The sequence below is a fragment of the Bufo bufo genome, chromosome 2, assembly GCF_905171765.1.
Source record: "Bufo bufo chromosome 2, aBufBuf1.1, whole genome shotgun sequence".
Taxonomy (NCBI): Eukaryota; Metazoa; Chordata; class Amphibia; order Anura; family Bufonidae; genus Bufo; species Bufo bufo.
In genome coordinates, this window is record NC_053390.1 from 804865785 (window position 1) to 804891430 (window position 25646).

Genomic DNA, 25646 nt, shown 5'->3' on the forward strand with positions numbered 1-25646 from the left:
CGAGCACTGGGGGTTTGTTATGGGAAGATGTTGGTTTGGTGGATGGTGTTTTGCGGTGTTGCATTCGCAGGTCTAAGACGGACCAGGAGGGTAGAGGGGTTGTGTTATGGCTGAGGCCGTTGGTTGGGTCTGTGCTTTGTCCTGTGCGTTGTATGGAGGATTTCTTGGAGGTGCGGCCGAGCGGGAAGGGGACGTTGTTGATTCATCAGGATGGGTCGCGGTTGTCTCGTTTCCAATTTGTCGCTGTTTTCAGGAAGTGCTTAGTGGCTGCTGGTTTGCCCGCTATGGAATACGCTTCTCATTCTTTTCGGATAGGTGCCGCGACAGAGGCGGCTAGGTGGGGCCTAGGTGAGGAGGTCATTCGGCGTATAGGACGTTGGGAGTCGGATTGTTTTCGGTCATATATCCGGCCCCATTTGCTGTGAAGGTCTGGTGAGGGCTCTGAGGTGGGGAAGTTGTTAAAGTATCTGACAATCTTGGATGTGTTTTAACTGTGTTTGTTTTGTTGCAGGGTCGGCGCCTTGTTTGACTTGGATTTTTGGGCATTCGTATGTTCATTGGGGTGCCTTGCGAGCGGACGTCAGGCGGAACGGACGCCAGTTGGGTTTTTCGGCGGAGGACATGCGGATTAGGTGGATTGGTTTGCGGGGGCTTCTTTGGGGGAGAGTCTTGCCGGAGATCTATTTGAACGTACAGTTGGATCGGCCTTTGGACGTGTTGGTTCTTCATGTCGGCGGGAATGATTTGGGGGTACGTCGGTCCCGGGATGTGATCCGGGATATTAAGTTGGATGTGTTGCGTTTGCTGGCGGATTTTCCTGAGATTTTGCTGGTTTGGTCGGAGGTGGTGGCGAGAAGTAGTTGGAGGTTCGCCAGGTCGGTTGAGCGGATCAATAAGGCGCGGGCGAAATTGAATAAGGAGGTGGGGCGCTTTGTTCGCAGGCAAGGTGGTATAGTGGTGCGTCACCGGGAATTGGAGGCGGCATCGCCTCAGTTCTTGAGAGCGGATGGTGTGCACCTTAATGTCGGTATTGACATGTGGGCTTTGAGCATTCAGGAGGGTTTGGAGACGGCCCTGAGGGTTTGGCGGGACGCCCACAGGTGAGGTGTCACCGGTGGTCTTCTCGTGGCTGATTGTTAGGGGATCCTGGGGGAGCGATTCAATGGTTAAGAGATGCGGGACATGTTGGAGCCTGCATCTCATGTGGTTTCTGAATGCCGAGGATGGGGGCTCCTGTCTGGGCTAAAAGGCCTACAGGAGGAGATACTTGGTTACTTCAAGCAGTTGGTGCTCTTGGGTCGGTGAGTGCGGCCGAGGGTAAGCTTGAAGTACAAGGTGAGACGGTTAAGGAAGATGGCGCTGGTTTGGGTTGCCCTCCAGGATCCTTTTGGTACTGTGCAGTGGGTCATAACATTGAAGGTTGTGTTAATGTGTCGGTTGTTATTATTATTGTCATTATTGTTGTGATTATTTATTATTATTATATGTGAATAATAAAGTTCGGCCATCACGGTCAATTTCTCCAATCAAGTCGTTGTCGGTGTGGTTTATTGAAGGGCAGGTTAGTGGTACGGACGGAGGAGATTCTTCCATCCTATTAAGTCATTAACAAAGATCTATAACTACTGAATTTAAATGTAAATCGGCAGTGTTTAAACACATACTCCACACAATGCAAGTTTCTTGTAACCTGAATTGCAATAATTTATATATATAATTTTTAAAACAGTTGTGAATAAATGCAAGAAGCAGATGTCTAGGATGGAGCGCGACCACCAGAATGCCATGCAGGACATCGCTAAGCTGCAGCAGCGGCTTTACAAAAGGGTGCGTGAAATGGACAAAACGTACCTTCAAGGCATGAAGAAAATGAGGGAGCTGCTTGCTGAGCTAAAAACGTTGCCCTAGAAGCCCATTTTATTATTATTTTGTTAATAAATAGTTTTTTCACTGTTATAACGCATGATTTCGTTTTTTATAATGTTATGTTACTGTGTAATTTTATAACTTAGTTGTAAGGCCCCTTTAGTCCAGGGACAAACTCATCTGGATCAGGACAGACAGCAGCAGGTACATGGTAACACTGTAGTATAAGGCCCACACATAACTCAGCAGTGGCAGGACATACAGCAGCAAGTATTGGTAACGGTGGAGTATAAGTGAAAGGGATTTTTCATAAGTTTACTATTCTATATAGAGATCATGGATTGTCCCTTGCTTTAATTATACAAGGCCTACAGACCTCATCGCCTGTGTAATGCAGTACCCCAAATTACGAGCACATCTCAGACCCTGCCAGTTGGTGACACCACAGACAAGTAGCACTTGGAAACACAATAGCACCTTCCTCCCGTAACAAAAATCACATCTCACATACAATGACAGCGAATTATGACAAGATATTCAACTTGTTAGCATTTAGATTAACCTTGGCCAATATGTAAAATAACCCTTTCATGTATTGTATATAGCAGATACCAGTATTGTTTAACGAAGTTTCAACTGTAACATGTCACTCACTGCAGTAATTTTGATGTTCCCACCCCCAATGTCCTATAAATATGTGCTGTGGAATAAAGACTTCAGATATTGACCACCTGAGTTGAGTCTGGGTAGTCGGTATCTCCTGTGCAAATAGGATATTCACTGCAAAGGGAAATATTTACGGGTTGGAGGTCTGATGCCTCATCGTATAGCCATCATAAACCGCCCTGGAGAAAGAAACGCTAACAGTTTTGGTGTCAGAAGGTGGGATCCGCCAAAAACTGTTTCAGGTAAGTAATTCTATATTTTTTTATATATATTATTACTACCCTATACTGTAAGAGTGGATTATTTGAACAAAGTAAGAGCTTCTGTAACGCCTCCCAGGAATCTGATATTCCTAAAGAAAATGAAAGGGGTCTGGAGTCCCCTAATCTGAAAAACAGTACTGTGTGCAACGAATATCCTTGTAAAAATGTATATTGCTGTATAGTTGCTTAAGCTTTTTTTATATACAAGATTGAATTTTACTGTATAGATTGTATGCAAGTTCATGCTGAAATTGAAGGTATAAACTTGACCATCCAGAATAGTTTAAAATCAACCATTAATTCATGAGTAGTCATGAGCCTGTATTAGAAGAAATAGGATGAAAAACAAACTGATAAGCATAAGTTTTGTCACCAAGTATTTTTGCACTAAAACATAACATATCCATCCTTAGATAAACCTTCAAATTCTGCTGATCTCACTGTATATTTTGAGCTTAGTAAAATGGGCAATTCTTATGGTAAGAAGGATCCCAAAAAGAAAACTGAATTTTACATTTAGAACTGAAAATCATGTTCCCAAGTCTGCTGCAAATCACTCCATGGTAAAACGGTCTCCTAAAAATGAATTGGGGGAAAGTCCAAAAATGTTTGTCCAGAGGTGTTAAAGGTCCATTTTATACTGATCCTTGGGTGTATAATATGTGTAAATGGACAGAAGGAATGAAATGTACTGACCCGTTCCCAAAAGAGGGGTCTCTTTCAGATTTTCATATTGCCATGATCAAGGGCCTATGTCTGAATGACAGACGCTTTTCCATGGTACAAAGGAGACCCTCACTGGGATAAAATGTATATGAAAACTTGTGGACAGGCATGGCCATCATTGCAGACTTTTTGGACTGATTTTGGCAGTTCAAATACAAGACAGCAAAGTAAAACCTCCATCGTGACTCCCACACCTGCCCCACCCCCATATGTGCCATTGTACCCTGTATTAACTAAATTAACAACAGAATCAGAAGAGGAGATAGGCGCACAGTTAACTGTCCCACAAGTTTCTGGTTTTACAGAACCTGCAGTACAGGATTTCTCTGAGCATGCTTATCAGCCTATTGTCCTATTGTAAAGTCTACACAGCCCAGTAGAACAATATATGCAAGGGCAGAAAAGATTAAGAATTCTGAATCAAGAGATAACCCTCCCATAGCAGCTGAAGCATTCCCTTTTGTAATAATGGGGAATCAGATGGTAATGAAGCCATTACCATCCACTGTCTTAAATGATATTAGGAATTCACCAGATCCCAGAAAACCCCCCACGGCCACTGTATCTTACTTAAAAAGAATGTGTAAAGGCCAACAGTTTACTCTAGAGGATGCAAAACTGTAGCTAAAATTTTGTGTAAGGAAATCAGTCCCAGTCAGAATCAGCTCTGACAACGGAACCCCATTCATAGCAAAAGAAACTCAGTCCATAGCTGAACAGTTGGCTATAGGTTGGAAGTTCCATATACCATACCACCCCCAAAGCTCCAGAGTCGTTGAACGAATGAACCGCAGACTGAAGGACAAACTAAGAAAGGCAACTGAAGGTACCTACCATAAGTGGGACCAGTACTTACCAACTATTCTTGCTGAAGTCAGAATGACTCCAGATCCAAGAACCAAGCTATCTCCCTTTGAGATTGATGGGGAGACCCTTCCCAACCCCATTAATTCTGATGCCTGGAGACTTGCAACAGATACAAGAGTAATATGTGGCAAAACTGATTGAGAAATTAAACAGTGATTATGGTGATATTTCACCCTTGTTTCCTTTGCCAACAGGTGCACCAACCCACCCATTCAAGCCTGGAGACAGTCCTGGTGAAGGCCCTCCATAAGTTGAAGTCGCTGGATCCACCCTATGGACCCCCTGTGACAGTCCAGGCCGTGACCAGAAATGCAGTGCTGACAGACAAGTCCCCTGCTTAGTTTCACGCATCCCGATTGAAGGAAACCCCACCTTTGAGTCCTGTGCCCGAGTGACCAGAACCAGACGAGTTTCCAATTGGATCAAGCCATACTGAAGGAAGCATCAGTGTTCCGTACAATGCCGATGTACACCCCTACCCCTGGAAGGCCTCACATCCGTGCAGCAGTAGCACTCTCTGTGGTAGGAACAATGCTAGCAGCCACTGTTTGGCTTGTAGCAACATGTGCTCATCATCCAGAGGACCTACCCTCAGTTTGCCCCTCATCACCCCAGGAAGTGAGACACACGAGATACATTCGTGTCTCCACTCTACGATTAACCCCAAATCTGTTAGACACAAAGGACAACATATGGGCATTTATTGCTGCCAATATACTGAATTTTTCAGATTTTTGCAGTACTGATCACTACAATGCATATGATTTGTTATCTACCTGCCTTTTAGCTGTTTCCACCCCAGTTAATGTATTATAGTGCAGTGTGGAATGACACAAGTATGGAGGATACTGATGTATATACCCACATCCCAATCTATATACTTGTAGTAACAGATCCTCATAGTCACTCACGGAGAAAATGGTAGAGGTAGATACAGGATATGTAACCTCCGCTGAAGTCTGCTATGACATGACCTGCAATATAACTCTCATCCCTATGTGCATACAACCAAGTCGCCAGCCTACATATACCATCGAATACAACTCCACCTGTTTAGATCCTTGACCGTGCAAGTTGGTAACCAACAACATGACCTGTACCCATACCATAATACAACCCAGTTATGTAAAAAATCTCCAGCTCCCTATGGGATGGTTACTGACATGTGGGACCCATAGCTGGACATGTGTTCTAGGAAATATAACAGGGGGACCGTGTACACTTTCCCGGCTCCCAATGATCCTACCCCCAAAATAGATTGCCCACTCGCGGTCCACTAGTTCGCTGGGATAGGCAATATTACAAAATAGGCCGACTATAGATTACCTCCTGCTTAAGCACAATAAGGGATGCGATTCTTTTGAAGGTATGTGTTGTTTCAATCTGAGCGATCATTCAAAATCAATACAAGGCCATATCAAAACCCTGAGTAAACTAGCAAAAGACATCAAGGAAGATATCAGTCAAAATTGGTGGGACTGGATTTTTACCTGGAACTGCGTTTATCCAAAGTCTGGCGGTTACCATAGTGGGGGTATCTTGTGTATATCCACTATGCTGTTGTGCTCAGTGCATCCCGAACATCCTATGTGTAGAGCGTGCCTCCAGAAAACACAGGAAACGTACCCAGGAGGACACATGGTGCTACTCGCAGAATAACAATGATCCCAAAGGCCTTTGGTATGTTTTGTTTTTTCTTTTTCTCTTTTTTTTCCCTACTGTGCTCCAAATTCCAGTTTTTTTGTTTTGTTTTTTAATCTCCTTCATAGTCTTTAGTGTACAGTGGAGGAAATAATTATTTGACCCCTCACTGATTTTGTAAGTTTGTCCAATGACAAAGAAATGAAAAGTCTCAGAACAGTATCATTTCAATGGTAGGTTTATTGTAACAGTGGCAGATAGCACATCAAAAGGAAAATCGAAAAAATAACTTTAAATAAAAGATAGCAACTGATTTGCATTTCATTGAGTGAAATAAGTATTTGAACCCCTACCAACCATTAAGAGTTCTGGCTCCCACAGAGTGGTTAGACACTTCTACTCAATTAGTCACCCTCATTAAGGACACCTGTCTTAACTAGTCACCTGTATAAAAGACACCTGTCCACAGAATCAATCAATCAAGCAGACTCCAAACTCTCCAACATGGGAAAGACCAAAGAGCTGTCCAAGGATGTCAGAGACAAAATTGTAGACCTGCACAAGGCTGGAGTGGGCTACAAAACCATTAGCAAGAAGCTGGGAGAGAAGGTGACAACTGTTGGTGCGATTGTTCGAAAATGGAAGGAGCACAAAATGACCATCAATCGACCTCGCTCTGGGGCTCCACGCAAGATCTCACCTCGTGGGGTGTCAATGGTTCTGAGAAAGGTGAAAAAGCATCCTAGAACTACACGGGAGGAGTTAGTTAATGACCTCAAATTAGCAGGGACCACAGTCACCAAGAAAACCATTGGAAACACATTACACCGCAATGGATTAAAATCCTGCAGGGCTCGCAAGGTCGCCCTGCTCAGGAAGGCACATGTGCAGGCCCGTCTGAAGTTTGCCAATGAACACCTGAATGATTCAGAGAGTGACTGGGAGAAGGTGCTGTGGTCTGATGAGACCAAAATAGAGCTCTTTGGCATTAACTCAACTCGCTGTGTTTGGAGGAAGAAAAATGCTGCCTATGACCCCCAAAACACCGTCCCCACCGTCAAGCATGGGGGTGGAAACATTTTGCTTTGGGGGTGTTTTTCTGCTAAGGGCACAGGACAACTTATTCGCATAAACGGGAAAATGGACGGAGCCATGTATCGTGAAATCCTGAGCGACAACCTCCTTCCCTCTGCCAGGAAACTGAAAATGGGTCGTGGATGGGTGTTCCAGCACGACAATGACCCAAAACATACAGCAAAGGCAACAAAGGAGTGGCTCAAGAAGAAGCACATTAAGGTCATGGAGTGGCCTAGTCAGTCTCCGGACCTTAATCCAATCGAAAACCTATGGAGGGAGCTCAAGCTCAGAGTTGCACAGAGACAGCCTCGAAACCTTAGGGATTTAGAGATGATCTGCAAAGAGGAGTGGACCAACATTCCTCCTAAAATGTGCGCAAACTTGGTCATCAATTACAAGAAACGTTTGACCTCTGTGCTTGCAAACAAGGGTTTTTCCACCAAGTATTAAGTCTTTTTTTGTTAGAGGGTTCAAATACTTATTTCACTCAATGAAATGCAAATCAGTTGCTATCTTTTATTTAAAGTTATTTTTTCGATTTTCCTTTTGATGTGCTATCTGCCACTGTTACAATAAACCTACCATTGAAATGATACTGTTCTGAGACTTTTCATTTCTTTGTCATTGGACAAACTTACAAAATCAGTGAGGGGTCAAATAATTATTTCCTCCACTGTATGTATTAAACGGGATCCCTGTTTTCCTCCATCTAAGGCCTTGTGTGTGTGATATATAGAGATATATTATATTTATATATATATATATATATATATATATATATATATATATATATATATATATATATATATATATACACATACACACAGTCATGTGAAAAAATTAGGACACCCTTTGAAAGCATGTGGTTTTTTGTAACATTTTTAATAAATGGTTATTTCATCTCCGTTTCAACAATACAGAGAGATTAAAGTAAACCAACTAAACAAAGAAAACTGAAGAAAAGTCTTTTCAAGATCTTCTGTAAATGTCATTCTACAAAAATGCCTATTCTAACTGAGGAAAAAGATAGGACACCCTCACATGTATTCCCTCTTAAATTGGCTCAGATCTCACACAGGTATATCACACCAGGTGCACATAATTAGTAGATCGTTACTCTGCATGTTGAATGAGGCTTGCCCTATTTAAACCTCAGACATTTAGTTTGGTGTGCTCCTGACTGTTGAAGTGAGAGTGAGCACCATGGTGAGAGCAAAAGAGCTGTCAGAGGACTTCAGAAAAAAGATTGTAGCAGCCTATGAGTCTGGGAAGGGATTTAAAAAGATCTCAAAAGATTTTGAAATCAGCCATTCCACTGTCCGGAAGATAGTCTACAAGTGGAGGGCTTTCAAAACAACTGCCAACATGCCCAGGACTGGTCGCCCCAGCAAGTTCACCCCAAGAGCAGACCGCAAGATGCTAAAAGAGGTATCCAAAAACCCTAAAGTGTCATCTCGAGAACTACAGCAGGCTCTGGCTACTGTTGATGTAGAAGTACATGCCTCTACAATCAGAAAGAGACTGTACAAGTTTAACTTGCATGGGAGGTGTGCAAGGAGGAAACCTTTGCTTTCCAAGAGAAACATCGAGGCCAGACTGACATTTGCCAGCGATAAAGTTGACAAAGACCAGGACTTCTGGAATAATGTTCTTTGGACAGATGAGTCCAAAATTGAATTATTTGGACACAACAGCAGAGGACATGTTTGGCGTAAACCAAACACAGCATTCCAAGAAAAGAACCTCATACCAACTGTGAAGCATGGAGGTGGAAGTGTCATGGTTTGGGGCTGCTTTGCTGCAGCAGGACCTGGTCAGCTCACCATCATAGAATCCACGATGAATTCTACTGTGTATCAGAAGGTGCTTGAAGAACATGTGAGACCATCAGTTAGAAAATTAAAGCTGAAGCGGAACTGGACCATGCAACATGACAATGACCCAAAACATACTAGTAAATCAACCAAAGATTGGCTGAAAAAGAAGAAATGGAGAGTCCTGGAATGGCCAAGTTAAAGTCCAGATTTGAATCCCATTGAGATGCTGTGGGGTGACTTGAAAAGGGCTGTACGTGCAAGAAACCCCTCAAACATCTCACAGCTGAAAAAGTTCTGCATTGAGGAGTGGGGTAAAATTTCCTCAGACCGATGTCGAAGACTGGTAGATGGCTACAAGAACCGTCTCACTGCAGTTATTTCAGCCAAAGGAGGTAACACTCGCTATTAGGGGCAAGGGTGTCCTATCTTTTTCCTCAGTTAGAATAGGCGTTTTTGTAGAATGACAGTTACAGAAGATCTTGAAAAGACTTTTCTTCAGTTTTCTTTGTTTAGTTGGATTACTTTAATATCTCTGTATTGTTGAAACGGAGATGAAATAACCATTTATTAAAAATGTTACAAAAAACCACATGCTTTCAAAAGGGTGTCCTAATTTTTTCACAAGACTGTGTATATATATATATATATATATATATATATATATATATATATATATATATATATATATAGGGATCAATGGTTGGGTTGAAAGGGATTTTTCATAAGTTTACTATTCTATATAGAGATCATGGATTGTCCCTTGCTTTAATTATACAAGGCCTACAGACCTCATCTCCTGTGTAATGCAGTACCCCAAATTACGAGCACATCTCACGCCCTGCCTGTTGGTGACACCACAGACGGGGCAGACAAGTATCACTTGGAAACACAACAGCACCTTCCTCCCGTAACAAAAGGCTATTTAAAATCACATCTCACATACAATGACAGCGAACTATGACAAGTCATTCAACTTGTTAGCATTTAGATAGCATTGGGAGAAGCAAGCAACCCCTGGAAGACGAGCATTGGTGGCCAAGTATTAACCCCTGAACCACACCTTATACCCCTGCATTCCCAGAAGCCCCAGTCATCTCTGCCACTATCCCACTTCATTTACCCTTGCAATCCCATTAACCCCTACAGCAGTAACCCCTTCACTGCTGCTTCCGTAACTCCCAGCAGCAGATTGACCCCTGTACCAGCCCTGACCCTGTGTTGACCCACCAATACATCCCTGTCTATATCCCTTGCAGTGCCACCATTTGTGTTTTACCCCTTGTACCCCGTAGGGACAGCAAGTAGGTAGCCAGGCGGGTGGGTTGCTGGTATTTATAGGTGTGTGAGTGTAATGTATAGATAGTGTGTGGGGTGGAATTGGGAATTGAATTGTGTAGTGTAGTTAGGTTCGTATTGTGTTTATTGTAGTGCTATTACTGTACTGTGTGCGTCTATATGTATATATATTTATAACCATTATTCTATAATTATATATATATATATATATATATATATATATATATATAGCGTATTAGACTGTATACTTGCTATTGTGTAATAAATACTTTATTATTCATAAAGTACAGTGTTTTTAGTGACCGCCGTAGTATAGTAGTAGTAAGTCGCACGTAGTTCAGTGTAGTCTAAAGGCAACAGAGTTAGTTAGAACAGAGGTAGTTCCTGTTTATAGTATAAATAGGCAGAGTCATCACTAAACGACTTACACCTATGATTAAATATTGAGATTACCCTAAATGTCAATAATTTATATTTCCCTTAACATTGGCGAGCCAGGCCCACTGCTAAAGAATTTGTTTTCTGTGTTTGGTTTTGGTGAGGAAGATCGCTTACGCTGTGAACTAGTCAGGCAAGAGTGACGCGGTCAGTGGATTCCGAGCGTCCAGGGCCTGATAGTTCGGACAGGTAAAGCGGTTTTCTGAATCAGAACCAAACACACGGCAATATCTACAGCAGAAAACCTAAAATCTTTTTGATTTTTGTGTATTAACGATTTTCTGATTGCCTTGCACGCCCACTGAAGAGAGGACTATCACCATTGGAGCTGATCAGAAGAAGTCCGGCTGGTCGGGAGAAGGCGTTCCGGATATTAAAGGACCTCCTCCACGCAGCACACAAGGGACAACAAAAGGACACAACCAAGGAAGATGGCCTCTCATCAAAATGTGAGTATGGACTTCTCCACACTACACCACCTGGCTAAGCACAGCACATTTAACCCCATCCTCCCCACCACTTACAAGTCAGCAGAAATGCTGTGGTCCGATTTGTTAGCACAGGCTTGTAGTTACGACAAGCTATGTGTTAACAAACGGACGGTGTTAAATAAATCCACCAAACTGCTTCAGATGCTAGCCAAACTTGTTCATACATTTGAGGTTTGCATCTGCAAGCCAAAGCAAGTTGCGCTGGTGTCTCGGTCAACGGAGACAATTCCTCAGACCATTCACTTGCGAATGCTGTGCCAGTAATTCAGACCAGGTTTCGGCATTGCGGACACAGCTGGCAGAGAATGTGCAGTCTACCGTTGACCGTGATGCACAGGTGGCTAGGATAGAGTCACAGTTAGTAGAGATGCAGAGGCAGAAGGAGGAAATTGAGGCTAAGTTGACTCTGTCTTATACTGAGGTCAAGGCCTTAAAGGAGCGGGCTGCTTCTACTGACGTGACGATAGCCAAATTGAAAGCTGAGGTTGCTTTAAGGTCCCAGCTAATGTCTGGCATGCAACAGGTCATCACCAATTTGGTGCCAGCCCTTTTTTCATAAAGTCAGGGCCAGAATCTCCCAAAACTTTGCCCTGGACAGGGCAAAAAGGTGGGAAGTAGTCTGACTGGTCAAATCATCAGACCAAGCCTGTACAGATTTTTCCCTGACTTTGGGAAAAAGAACTGTTGTGAAGAGTGCGTCCCTGAGGATTCAACAATTCAGGAGATGGGAGCACGACGGCAGTGTAGACAAACCTAAGCCATACAGGGCAAATGTTGGATGCTTTGCATATGGTGGCTTAGGTTCCTATCTGCAACTCAGATAGGAACATAACACACAGGACAGGACACAGTCATGTGTTTCAGGTGTGGGAACAAAGGACACATTGCAAGGAATTGTCCTTGTGCAAGTAATTGCAATGTGTCCAACAGTAGTATTAGCCAGGTAAATTGTGTAGTGGGGCCTAGTCAGATTGGCTATAAAGGGGTTACCTCAGCAGCATCACCAACTGAGGGGTCAGAATGGCCAATCTAGGCTAGGCAACATTTGACACCCCTGTTACACAGTTTGTTCCCCGTGTATGTCCAGGTTGTGTGTTTTTGTTAGGTTTGTATTTTTTTCATGATGTTGATGGTGTAGTCCTGGTCTACGAATGTGTTCCACCTTACTGATTTTTGTAGTTTACATTCTTTGTTGCGAGTCCAGTCGCTGCTGTTTTTGATCTATTCTCGTGTCCCCTTCGAGTAAAACTGTTTTATACTGTGGATCGAGAAAATTGTTGGTTAGTGGAACGGGTGACATTGGTACACGGTTAAGTGGGATGTCACGATGTGCAACCAAGGTCTCTGATCGATACAGGCAACACTGTTTTGCTCAAGGTTTTCGGTAGGGCTGTGTTATACTGGGGACTGGGACGGAGAGCCCACATTGGTGTAATGTTGCACTGTGCACTAACCATCTAGTCCGATCAGGTAACAGCTCTGATTGGGATTGGACACACACTGATTGGCAGTAGAGTGTGGACTGTGTTTATGTGTTGTGGAGTCCTGAAGATTCCAGATTCTGTTGGCCTCCACAAGACAGGATGACAGGGGGAAATCAGCCTGAGTGCACATGAGTAAACCAGGGATACAGTGCTATCAATAACAAGTTCTGTCCACAGCTCCCCTTGGATATCCTAACCTATTAGGGTGGCCATCCTTATCTGTTGGTGCAGAGGGATGTGAAGCAGAGGACGCAATCCTCTGAAGGTAGGGTGTTCACACACCAGGGTTGGGATAACGAGGAATTCTGTGAGATGAAGGTCAGCCCAATGCCTCTCTTTTCATATGGGTCAAAGGTATTGGTGCTGGTGTAGGACAATTAACTGCACTGGAAGGGGAGAAATCCCCTGGAGCGCCTGATATTTTCTTCTGTCATAGGTACGTTCACTATGGAGCAGAGGAAAAACCCAGATGACGGCACAGAAGAGACTAGGTATCCGCCCTGACACTCTTATGAGGCTCCAGAGGATCCTACTGGATTTTGGCAGTCAAGCAACCCTTGTTCAGAGGTCTTCAAGAGACTGAGAACTGTGCCACAATCCAGCATTACTGTATCTTATTGCTCTGGAGAAAGACTGAGATGTTAGGGTGGAAGAGCTTATTCAACTACAATCTCTTGATTCACCCAATGAAACTTCTTCTGGTTCTGGTCATAATCATCTACATGGGACTTTAGATGGTCAAGGGAATTGCTGGCCAGTTACACCAGAACCAGATGGAACTTCACGAAGTTAACTGTAGGAGGCTCAGGACATAACGCCCACAAAGTCCTGAAGCCAGGGACTTCATGGACATATTTGTTATATATTGTTCATTTGTAGGTTTTTCTACTTTGTTTCCTATGAGGGCTCAGGATATATAACTTATGCAATCCTGAAATCCCATAGTACTATGTACATATATTGATTTTGTATGTTTGTCGATTGTGTACCCATAGACACTCTAGGTACAAATGTGTGACATCCTATACCCAGGGAAACCCACCCAATGCACTGCGGTGAGTTATAATTTGGCTGTACACACTTGCATCCTATAGTAGTTTCCAATTGACACGTGGGTCTGATCTACCTGTGTCTTTGGAGGTAGAGAGATATGCCTGGTTGCATAAGTCTCTGGGTACACACACTATATGGAATTTAGCGGTGTTGGGAGGGGGAGGGATTTGACCTGTTTTTGTGTGAATGGGGAAGAGTATAGATCCCCAACCTTAACCCCAAGAACGGTGAAGTTTGTAAGGGTTGGACTGAATGTTAGTCAGTGCAGTGTTCTTTCCGGCAGTTAGAATTTAGGTACTATGATGAAGCCATTGGGCGAAATCCGGGTCGGGCGGACAGCAGACTGACTAAAAATTTTTAATGTCAATTTCAAGTGCTTGTTTGTGAGTACAATTAATAGAATCTCATTTATAAGTCTCGTGGATGCTGCACTATGTTGCCGTCTTTTTGAAAGTGCTGGAGTGTATGAGATTTTGCTGGGCAGCGTGGAGTGAGGAACAGGGCGTCTGCCTGTGAGAAACAAATTACCTGTGTGCACAAGTGGCTACGTCTTCGCTGGGAGAAGCGCGGACCAGAACCTATTTTCTTCCAGGTACTATGACATCGCCTCTTACCAGAAATTCTGACCTGCCTTGTAAAGACCTTCGTATCTGTCCACAGGAGAACCTCCTCAACGACCGATTTTTTAATCAAGTTGAAAGGAGAAGTGTCGGATGGAAGTCGTGCCTATGCTAAAGAGAAGCCAGCCCACGGTTGACCGTACCCCAGGAAGAGACTGAGGGTACCAGAGTACATTTGGAGCGGCTGACACCTGAAGATCGGCACTGACACAAAGCTTAGAGACTGGGGGTGAGGCCATTCCAGAGTCATTGGGAGTGGCTGACACCTGCAGACGGTTACTGACAGGAAGGAAGGCCAGTCCACGGTTGCTGCGTGGATTGACCTAGAGACTGCGAGGGTGAAGCCATTCCAGAGTATATTGAGAGTGGTTGTTACCTGAAGATCGTAACGAAAGATGCCAAGAAAGTTTCCTTCCAGAGAGAAGATGGTATATTCTGTGGATGGAGACGTCTGGTTACAGGGAAGGGCAGGTCGGAGGTGTCGGTCGTGATGGGCGATGTCTAGGTATCTAAGGGCCAGATTATACTTCAGTCCTTCCTGAACCGTCACCAAGAGTGGGGTTGAGGGGACAAATATATCCCAACCCTTCCGTCAAGATTTATTGTCGTGTTTCTCGACAAGAGAGGGATTGTAAAGGGAAGGAGTATTATGCAAATATATGTATATATGTCCTTTAATATATACATATATATGTTGGCCCTGTGTGGCCAGTATATGTGGGGATAGATTGGTATTCCCCCAAGTTGTGGCCATGCATTGCCACAGGTATGTCTGGGTATGTAAAAAATAAATATATAGAGGCTAGCTCTACTAAGTGGGCTTCTTATTAAGTGAAGTTAAAAAAAGGAGTTCTAGTGCGGAGTGCGATTTTGTGGGAATGATTGCAGGTGGCCGAGTGTGGTTTGAAGCAGAGATCCTTGAAAGTTAAGTTTTTGCATTTTAGTACTGCCATTTAAAACTTTTTTCTCTCTTCTGGGTGTTGCCATTTAAACCCATTTTTTTTTTCTCTGCTTGATTAAGGGGAGTGGCCTGGGCAACCAGGTGCTATAAATTGAACCACTAGACTCTAGAGCTTTCTCTTCCTGAGGCTTGCTCTACTAAGTGGGCTTCTTATTAAGTGGAGTTAAAAAAAAGGAGTTCTAGTGCAGAGTGTGATTGTGGGAGTGATTGCAGGTAGCCGAGTGTGGTTTGAAGCAGAGATCCTTGAAAGTTAAGTTTTCCATTTCATCACCATGACGGCCACACAGGAGGTTGACCCATGACCTCTGTAGGGGCAGGAACAGAGAAGAGGTTAAATTGCCCCCTCCCACCTCCGTTCCCCAGTGTCCCTACTGAGGCCAGGGGCAGAGAAGAGTCTCCCTGCGTGTCAGGGAGATGAAGAGGAAACTATCCCTTTGCTTTTTTATATTACTTTATTAGGAGGCCATCCTCGGACATCCTACCTACCCAGCCCGCCGGCAGCCAAGTGCTTATGCTGGGCTGGGCGTAACGGGAGGACTCGTTCCGGTTCTTCCGGAGCCTGCTCCTGGGCCGCAGGATTCCTCCTCTCCCCCGGTGGGGCGGGCAGTGAAGCGGCCGGCGTGCGTGCAGGCCAACGTCTATCGATAATGACGTCACTTCCGGGTCCCGGTCATGTGACCAACCCAGAAGTCTTCATGGATGGGATGGAGCGGTATAAGAAGCGGCGGCAGAAGACGCTGATCTGAGGTCTGAGTAAGTACCAGTTATTCCACTGGCACCCCCAGCATGTCGGGTTCTGAGCCGCAGGTTTCTTTGGAGCCTGATGCCCCCATACTGCCTCCCGTAAGGTCCCCTGGTGGGACCCCTATTACCTAAATTGTTTAACTTGCTTGGTAACCCTCATGTCTTCCCTGACTGCTCTCCTCCATTTTTATTTTTTCATATCCTCAGGTTAAGGAGGCGCAGAAAAAGATTAAAAAGCCTTCCCGCTGTTTAACTTGCTCAAAAAAAAATTACCTGAGGGATATGCAAAATAGTTGTGCAAAGACTATTTCGGATGTAATCCGCCAAGAACAGCCCTCTCTTATGGAAAGCGTCCGTTTGGTGGTTCAGGAGGAGCTTAGAGCCGCCAGGTCCGGGGTACCTGATCCCCAACCTCAACCAGCTAAATGGCTGAGGATAAGAGATTTTTCTTCTTCGGATTCGGACATGGACGATGAGGCCTCCTCCTCCAGACAGTGGGAGGAGGACACCTCCCTTTCCGAAGGAGAAATTTCGGAAATGGATAGGAAATTCAATTTTTCTGCTATGGAGATGCACGACCTATTAAAAGCAGTTCGTGCCACCATGGGGATTGAGGAGGCCCCTAAAACTCATTCCATCCAGGACAAAATGTTCGGGGGGCTGAGAGTAAAAAGGGCTATCCCCTTCTCAGGGGAATACGTATTCGAAAGAACCAGTCCTTTCGTCCTTATGCCAGCCAGAACAGGTCCTATAAGGGCAAGGGCAAATCAGGCTGCTGGGCCTACTCTAAAGGGGGTAAAGGTAGGGGATTCATTTTCAAACCCCAGACTAAGTCTGACGATAAGCAATGACGCCATTGTTGGGGGGAGACAGATTTCCTCGGCCCCTGGGAGAAGATAACAAATCCCTGGGCTCTGGATTCAGGATACAAAATAGAGTTCACTTCCATCCCCCAAACAAAATTAGTCATCACAAATGTAGGCTCCAGAAATTCCCGACAAAACATTTTCAGGTGTCCAAGAACTAGTGGAAAAAGGGAGTGGTTGTTCCAGTCCCAGTTTAACAATTAAAACAGGGATACTATTCGACTATTTCTAGTGAGAAAGAAAGATCATTTCGCACGATAATAAATCTGAAGCACTTGAACAAATTTGTCCTATACAGGAGATTCAAGATGGAATCCCTGAAGTCGGTAATCCCCCCGATAAATATGGGAGCAGTTGTGCTCAGTCGATTTAAGGGACGCATATTATCATATCCCAACCATCAAAAATTCCTGCGATTCGCAGTTCAGGACTTACACAACCGGATCCTTCACTTCCAGTTCACAGAGACCCTTTACAAAACTGGTAGAATACTAATAGAAATTAGTAATAGAATGTTCTATAAGAGAGGCGATGAGCCTCTTGGGCCTTCTAACTTCCTGTATCCCCTCAGTAGAATGGGCTCAGGCACATTACCGTGTCATGCAGACAGGGCTGGCGCAACCATAGAGGCAAGGGGTGCAATTTCCCCCAGGCCCCCGATCCTTAGGGGGCCCCCGGCCCCTAGCACCGGCCCGGCCTTACTATTATCTTATTGTCAGACAGTACTTGTGACTTGTCACACACTGACACTAAACTCGTCTCACAACAATGACATGATGAGTCATCAGACAGGACCAGACAGTGCTGGACTCTGCGGGCCGGCGCCGCGCGGCAGCCGGCAGTAACGTAATTAATAAATTAAACTAACTTACTCACTGGGCGGCTTCTGCAGACTGCTGTCAGGTGTGGAGGGGCCCCCCGCCGGGCGCAGGTGGCCGCTGACTGCCTGCGCTGCCGCTGCTTCTGTCTTAGAGATTCAAGACTGTCTGGAGCAGCAGCGGCACAGGCAGGCACGTCTGCCACAGGCTCCGCCCCCTCGCCCAGAGCAGAGAATCTTGCTTGGAGGAATCGGATTATCGGATAGGACTTAAGGACGGGTGTATTGAGCAGGAGGCATTGGCAATGAGGCAAGGAAAAAGGAGCAACTAGAAAAGCAAAGCAAGCAAATCAAGCAAGGAAGCAAGCAGATACGGATTGTTGGATACCATTGGCATTTGGCAGCCAGGCCAGCCACAGCCCAGCGAGCCCAGTGTGACAGCAGCGCCAGGGAAGGTCCGCCGCCCCCAGCCAAGTTCGTCTAGTAGGTTCATAATTCATTGGTTAGGGTACTTTCACACTTGCGGCAGGGCGGATCCAGCAGGCTGGTCTCCCTGTCGGATCCGTCCTTCAGCTGTTTCGCCGGACCACCGCTCCTTCCCCATTGACTATAATGGGACGGGGGCTGAGATCCAGCGGTGCACGGCGAAAGCCGCCAGACTAAAAAGTCCTGCATGTCCGACTTTTTAGTCCGGCGGCTTTCGCCGTGCACCGCCTTGCGGCGAAACAGCGGAAGGACGGATCCGACAAGGAGACCAGCCTGCCGGATCCGTCCTGCCGCAAGTGTGAAAGTAGCCTTGTTTTGTTGTTAATGAATCCATGATCCATCCATCCATTCCCAGGGTTTCCCACTTACTGACTTACTTTGTCCGGCACCATCTCACCCGTCCGGGCCGTCCCAGTGTACTACTAGCCCGGCCTGCAGCCCTGGTTGTGTTTGTGTTTGGAGTCAGTTGGACTGGAGAAATGTGCATTGGGGGGGGGGGGGGGGGGCAGTTACTGGTACTACTCGTAACTGCCCCATCCCTCCCCCAAATGCACATTTCTCCAGTCCAACTGTCCAAACATGGGAAGTGTGCTGCCATGATGAAGGGGGGGGGGGATAATGTGACACGAAGGGGGTGATGACGTGACATGGAGGTGGAGAAATTTGACATTGAGGCCCGGGGGGCATCATTGGGGGCACTTTTTACTGGCACATTAGGTTGCACTATGGGGGCACTTTTTTCTGGCACGTTATTGGGGGGCATCTATGAGGGCACTTACTACTGGCACATTAGGTGGCACCTCTTCCTGGCACATTATTGGTTGGCACTTTTGGGGCATCTACTGGGGCTACAAAGAAGTGGTATGTTATATGGAGGGCTCTGTACAGTGGTATTTTATACTGGGACACACGGTGGGTACTATGGGGAAGAGGGGAGAGGAATACTGTGGGGTCATCTACGGAGGGCACTAAGGGGTATTTTTATGCTTGCAAAATTATTTATGGGGGACACTGAGGGCATCTACTGGGGCACTATATAGAGGCATTTTATACTGGTACATTATGGGGGCACTAGGAGGAAGGGGGGAGAGGAGCACTATGCAGCATTTACTGGGGGCACTATATAGGGGTATTTTAGACTGGTACATTATGGGGGCACTATGGGAACATTAGCTCAACTGGGGGCATTACAAGGGGGTATTTTTTGCACGGTCACATTATAAGGAGAATTATTTCTACTGGGGGGGCATTATGGTGGGCTTTATTACTCCCCCATGGTATGACCCCCTAGTAGCAGAACCAGCCTCTCTCTGCTCTGCTATCCCTCTTCCCCCTTCTCCAAATCCTTATTATGAAATCTCTCTCATTAGGATAAAACACAACATCAGCTCTGCCGAGCCCTCGACCAAAGTGTGGAATTGGTGTCCGAAATCCCCAAGGGCCAAGCCAAGTAATTAAGTTTTCATGTGAAATATGTTTATGTTATACACATATAGCCTACACTGTGCCCCACAATATACAGTATACCGCTACACTGTGCCACACAATATACAGTATACCGCTACACTGTGCCCCACAATATACAGTATACCGCTACACTGTGCCCCACAATATACAGTATACACACAATGTACAGATGTTGCTTTGCCACTTGGATTTGTTTACAATACGGGACGTTAAAGTCAGCAAGTGTCATGTGGGGGGGGGCCCTTATTGGTTTCCGCCCCAGGGCCCCATTTCACCTAGAACCGGCCCTGCATGCAGAGCTGGATTCTGAATCGGTGGAACAAAAAATTAGGATATTTAGACCACAGGTTGCGGATCCCAAGCTCTGAAAAAATCCCTATCCTGGTGGACAGTGGAGAAAAACTTGTCCAGGGGAGTCCCATGGAGCAGATCCCCATCTGTCACAATCCTCAGAGACGCCAGCAACTCAGGTTGGGGGGCAAAGGTCGAGGACCGATACTACCAGGGCTCCTGGGGAAAAGAAATATCCAATTAATCTTCCAATTTCAGGGAACTGTACACTGTCTGGAAGAGCCTGAATGCAGCCAGGGAGCTTCTAGAGAACCGCCATGTAAAGATCCTATTGGACAACATGACAACTGTCTCATACCTCAGACACCAGGGAGGTACACGCTCAAAAAGACTCCAGAGCATTGCGGTAGAAATATTCTCCTGGGCAGAGAAAGTAGTGAGATCCATCTCGGCAGTCCACTTGAAAGGCTCTCTGAACCAGGAAGCAGACTTCCTCAGCAGACGAAAAATAGACCACTCAGAGTGGTCATTAAAAAACAAGAAGTGTTCGAGACGATAACCAGGAGATGGGGCCTTCCCACGATAGACCTATTCACCTCAAAAGAAAATGCAAAACTAAGAACATTCTGCTCGCTGAACCCAAGAGACCACCCCTGGAGAGTCGATTCCCTATCACTGACTTTGAATCAGGGGGAGAGGGGGAAAGGTGTATGCCAAGCCCCAATTCAGAGAATTCAGAAAATCATGGAAGGGAGGACGACTGTTCTACTGATCACAACTTTCTGGCCAAAAAATGTCACGAGGGTATCAAGAGCCACGTCTGACTCAGTTATACCCGGGGTCAGGAAGTCGCAGCGGGTGGCTGCGCGCTCTATATCTAAAGATCATGGTGTTTCTTAGTTATTGTTTTCTGTGTTTGCCTTGCTATCCTTTTTGTCTCTCTCAGGGATCCGTAGCTTCTCCTCCTCAGCTGTTTCTCGTCTGCCACTCCCTACCTCCTTATATTCTCCCCTCACACTTCTCTAGTTGCCAGTTATAGAGCTTCCTGCCTGGACATCTATACTGACCCACTGGAGTGGTTAATCCTGGTTGTCGTTCCTGTGTGCTACCCTCCGGATCCCTGTTGGGCTTATTGTTGTCTCCTGTTGTCGCCCACCTGGGAATATATGTTGAGTCTGTGTTGTCTGTCCTCCCCTTGGTGTTTTCCCTTAGAGTTAGTGGTGCGGACTAGTGTTCCCATCGCCCTGTTCACTACCTAGGGCTCAGCTCAGGGAAAGCCAGGGCTTTAGGCACGTGATCGGCGTACGGGTGAGGAACCCGTCTAGGGACGTCAGGGCAGCCAGGTGCCAGCCGCCAGGTGAGTCAGGGGTCACCATCTTCCCTCTCACTTGGGCAGGGCCTTCCTCGTTCCCTCCCTCTGTGTCACGTATGTGATAGCCACACCGACCGTGATAAAAAAAGATGGTTCCCCCTACTCTGAAAACTAGCAATAGAGGAACCCTGGAAGTTACCACCCATCCGGGACCTCCTTCACCAAGGTCCCATCCTTCACTCTCACCCAGAGTTCTTCAAGCTCACAGCTTGGATCCTGAGGTCGCCATACTGAAACACCAAGGTCTTTCTGACAGTCATTTCTAAAATGAAATACTGTCTGAAAAAAGTGACATCAGCAATATACCTTAAAATATGGAAAAGATTTTGCTCATGGTCTGGAGAAATAGAACCAAACCAGACGGAACCTAACATTCAGAAAATCCTTGACTTCCTACAGAACGGCCTGGAGATGGGGCTTACTCCCTCTACAATGAAGGTGCAAATCTCTGCACTTCGTACCTTCCTTGACACCAGTCTGGCTGATGATAGGTGGATTAAGCGGTTTATCAGAGCAGCAATCAGGCTGAGGCCCTCTCTAAGATTCCGTTCTCCTACCTGGGACCTAAACCTAGTTCTTAACGCACTTATGCATCCTCCCTTTGAACCCCTGGGAGACTGCACAATAAAAATAGTCTTTAAAGACTGCATTTCTCATAGCCATTATGTCAGCCAGGCGGCTGGGAGAGATACAAGCACTCTCCATAAGAGAACCTTATCTCACCATCTGACAACAAAATCACCTTAAAACTAGATCTGGGATTTATGCCCAAGGTAGTTTCCAACAAACCAAGAAACCAGAGGGAGAGTGACTTCCATACTCTTGACGTCAGACGCACTGTACTGAGATACCTGGAAGCCACAAAGACTTTAGAAAATCTGACAGTCTTCTCATCCAGTTTGCAGGAAAGAATAGGGGCTCGAAGGTCTCTAGGTCATCCATTGCCCGATGGATTAAAGATACCATCTTTCTCTCCTACAAGCTTCAGAACCAGGATCCACCCAGGAATTTTCAGGCCCATTCTACTAGAGCAGTCTCCACCACCTTTGCAGAAAGAGCAGGAGCTTTGCTAGATGACATATGCAGGGCGGCCACCTGGTCTAGCATACACACTTTCGTCAGACATTACTACTTAGACTTATCCAGGTCTTCTGAACTTTCCTATGGACGCAAGGTCCTTCAAGCGGTTACCCCTCCCCCCCCTAAAATGTATAATTTTATAATTCTCCTGTGTGGCCGTCATGGTGATGAAATGGAAAACTGTAATTAGACTTACCGGTAATTTTGTTTCCATGAAAAATCACCATGACGGCCCGTATTTCCCCCCCTTTTTTTTGGTATGAAGTATTTCCTTGTGTCTCCCCTTCAGGGTATGATGTAATGACTAGAATATATTTCTACTTATGATTCTGGCACTCAGTAATCTTTGAAACACTGAGGAACGGAGGTGGGAGGGGGCAATTTAACCTCTTCACTGTTCCTGCCCCTACAGAGGTCATGGGTCAACCTCCTGTGTGGCCGTCATGGTGATTTCATGGAAACAAAATTACCGGTAAGTCCAATTCTGGTTTTTGCATTTTAGTACTGCCATTTCAAACTTTTTTCTCTTCTGGGTGTTGCCATTTAAACCCATTTTTTTCTCTGCTTGATTAAGGGGAGTGGCCTGGGCAACTAGGTGCTATAAATTGAACCATTAGACTCTAGAGATTGCTATTCCTGAGGCTAGCTCTACTAAGTGGGCTTCTTATTAAGTGGAGTAAAAAAAAAAAAAAAAAAGGAGTTTAAGAAAAGGAGTTGGAAACTAAGGTTGGATATAATTTCCTTGTGTGTTGTTGGCTTAATTCTAGGTAGTCTTTCAACTACAGCAGACAGTGTCTAATTCTAAATCATATTTACGGTTTTACTTTTTTACTGTTGTAATCCCCATTTAGTAAGTGTTGCACAATTGACAACGCAGTCCAGTGCACATCTTGCATGATGTATGCAGTCCTGGAACAGCCGTTCAAGGGTGTATATCTTTGTTCAAGATGTGAGCAAATTACCAATTTGGAATCGCAAATAGAGTCTCTAAACAGGCAAGTTGCAACACTGAGAGGCATTGACAATTTGCAAAAGAGTTTGTTCTCACCGAGCAAGCACTCTTTGGGGTAGATGAGGGGGAGGGTGACAGAGGAGGCAGAGGAAAGTGAGGTAGCTAGCTGGGTAACAGTTAGAAAGCGGGGTAGAGAGAGAAGAGTGCCAGGGAGGCTAGCCCTGATCTGACACACCCCAAGTTTGCACATTTGGCAGATGAGGGGGGATGTCAGTCCAGGGACGGCACTGCTGCAGCCGGACACTTCCTCTGCCAGTCAGGGGAATGTCAGCTCCAGTAAGCAGGGAACCAGGAGAGCAGGGCAGGCCAGACAGGTGCTGGTAGTGGGAGACTCAATTATTAGGGGAACAGATCGGGAAATCTGTCACAAAGACCGTGATCGCCGAACAGTGTGCTGTCTTCCTGGTGCTAGAGTTCGACACATCGCGGATCGGGTTGACAGATTACTGGGAGGGGCTGGAGAAGATCCAGCGGTCATGGTCCATATCAGAACCAATGACAAAGTTAGAGGTAGGTGGAGAGTCCTTAAAAATGATTTCAGGGATTTAGGTCAAAAGCTTACGGCAAGGACCTCAAAAGGTAGTATTTTCCTAAATACTGCCTGTACCACGAGCCACACAAGAAAGGCAGCGGGAGATTAGAGAGATTAACAAGTGGCTCAAGAACTGGTGTAGGAAGGAGGGGTTTGGGTTCCTGGAGAACTGGGCCGACTTCTCTATCGGCTACAGGCTCTATCGTAGGGACGGGCTGCACCTCAATGGGGAAGGGGCAGCTGTGTTGGGGAAGAAGATGGCTAGAAGGTTGGAGGAGTGTTTAAACTAGGGACTGGGGGGGAGGGTAATTACATTATAGGAGGGGAAGATAGTGCAGATAGAGACCGGGGGCAAGGTAGTGGGACTGGGGGAGGAATGGAAGGAGGGACTAGAACAGTTCAGAAGGAAGGATGTAGGGTAAAAAATATACATAAACCTCTCAAATGTATGTATACTAATGCCAGAAGCCTGACTAATAAAACTGGGGAGCTGGAATTAGTGATGTGTGAGGAGAACTATGACATAGTGGGAATAACTGAGACATGGATGGATGATAGCCATGACTGGGCAGGTAATGTACAAGGTTACAGTCTGTTTAGAAAGGATTGTCAAAACCGGAGAGGGGGAGGGGTTTGCCTTTATGTAAAGTCTTGTCTAAAGCCTACACTCCGTGAAGATATAAGTGAGGGACATGAACATGTGGAGTCACTGTGGGTAGAGATACATGGAGCTAAAAACAACAATTACTAATTGGTATATTAGGAGTTTACTATAAATCACCTGAGTCTACAGAAAATCTACTACTAAACGAGATAGACCAGGCGGCAAATAATAATGAGGTGGTTATTATGGGGGACTTCAACTACCCAGATATAGACTGGGAAACGGAAACTTGTATATCTCGTAAGTGAAACAGGTTCTTGGCAATAACCAAATACAATTACCTCTCCCAACTGGTTCAGGACCCGACTAGATGGACGGCCATACTGGACTTAATATTAACCAATAGACCTGACAGAACAACAGACGTGCAGGTTGGTGGACACCTGGGAAATAGTGACCATAAAGTAATAACCTTCCAATTATCATTCAAAAGAGCGTTTCTACAGGGAGGAACAAAAATACCAAACTTCAAAAAAGCTAAATTTAGCCAACTAAGAGAGGCCATAGGCCTAACTAACTGGGACAAAGTCCTCAAAAATAAAAATACAGCCACAAAATGGGATATCTTTAAAAACATCCTAAAATCTCATTGTGAGAGTTACATACCGTATGGGAATAAAAGGTTAAGGAACAAAAAGAAACCAATGTGGATAAATAGAACTGTAAAGAAAGCAATAAATGACAAAAAGAAAGCATATAAATCACTAAGGGCTCTTTCACACTTGCGTTGTCCGAATCCGTCGTGTACTCCATTTGCCGGAATTACACGCCGGATCCGGAAAAACGCATCAGAACGTATTATTTTTTCTTTCCGGATGAGTCGTTCCGGCTTTTTTGCCAAGAGACTGATCCGGAAATCCTGAAGACAACATCAACGTTTTTTTTTCCGGATCCGGTATGGTGCCGGATCCGTACGACGTGTTCTGATGAGCGGATCTGGTATGTAAATTAATTCCTTATCAGAAATTAAATTCTTATCAGAAAATCTCTTGTTTTACAACCAATAAAATATGCAAATATTTTGGTCTATTAAAGGTAAACCTAGGTGA